This window comes from Rattus rattus, chromosome 15 (genome assembly GCF_011064425.1).
Source record: "Rattus rattus isolate New Zealand chromosome 15, Rrattus_CSIRO_v1, whole genome shotgun sequence".
Lineage (NCBI taxonomy): Eukaryota > Metazoa > Chordata > Mammalia > Rodentia > Muridae > Rattus > Rattus rattus.
Genome location: NC_046168.1, coordinates 73,882,037 through 73,883,003, shown reverse-complemented (window position 1 = coordinate 73,883,003; position 967 = coordinate 73,882,037). Strand labels below are relative to the sequence as shown.

Below are 967 nucleotides of genomic sequence, written 5' to 3'. Positions count from 1 at the left end.
GCTGGAGAAGAGGGGTCTGACTGAGAGGTCAGCAGAGACTCACGGTATTCAAAAATGCAAAGCAGAATGAGAAACTGATTTTAAAAGGTTTTTAAACTGAGGAAGAAGAAAGGAGATGGAGTTAAAGGGGAGATGAGAGGAAAGGGGAGAAGGAAGCAGCATGGGGGAGCAGGGAGGGAGAGGGATGACCTGGAAAGGAACAATGGTTTCACAGCCATCTTTTCAACAGCTGCCACAAAAGCATATGATTGGCTCTATTTAATGTGCTAAGAAAAATTGAAGTGCTGACCTAGAATCTCTGAATATCCAAAACACCCTTTAAGGATGGGGATGAAGGACAGGCACTAACAGACAAAAAGAAAATTGTCTCACACCAGCAGTCTTCACAAATGAAAGTTCTGGAGTGTCTTCAAGATAGAAGAAAGAACACAGAAGCAATGACTTAGATCGGAATAAAGAGGCAAGACATGGTTACCTATGGATAGATCTCAGCACGCAATGGTTCCGTAAAGCCGGAATGTGTTCAGTGGGTTTTTGTTTGTTTATATTTTAGGGAAATAGCGAGTTCACTTAAACCTTAAAAGTATAGTGTGCTCGCTTCAGCAGCGAATGGTGCAGAGAAGAGCGGCATGGCCCCTGTGCAAGGATGGCAGACAAATTGGTAAAGCGTTCCATATTTTTAAGAAACAAGCTGGAATAGACATTCTAATATCAAATAAAATTGACGTACAACCCAAAGTTATCATAAAAGATAAGGAAGGACACTTCATACTCTTCAAAGGAAAAGTCCACCAAGATGAACTCTCAATCCTAAATATCTATGCTCCAAATGCAAGGGCACCTACATACATTAAAAAAAACCTTACTAAAGCTCAAAACACACATTGCACCTCACACAATAATAGTGGGAGATTTCAACAGCCCACTCTCATCAATGGACAGATCATGGAAACAGAAACTAAACAGA

General features: G+C 40.8%; 1 pseudogene; it reads left to right on the top strand.

Annotated features, from left to right (window-relative positions):
* Nucleotides 1-594: 594 nt before the first annotated feature.
* Nucleotides 595-681, top strand: LOC116885090 (annotated as a pseudogene).
* The last annotated feature ends 286 nt before the right edge of the window (nucleotides 682-967 follow it).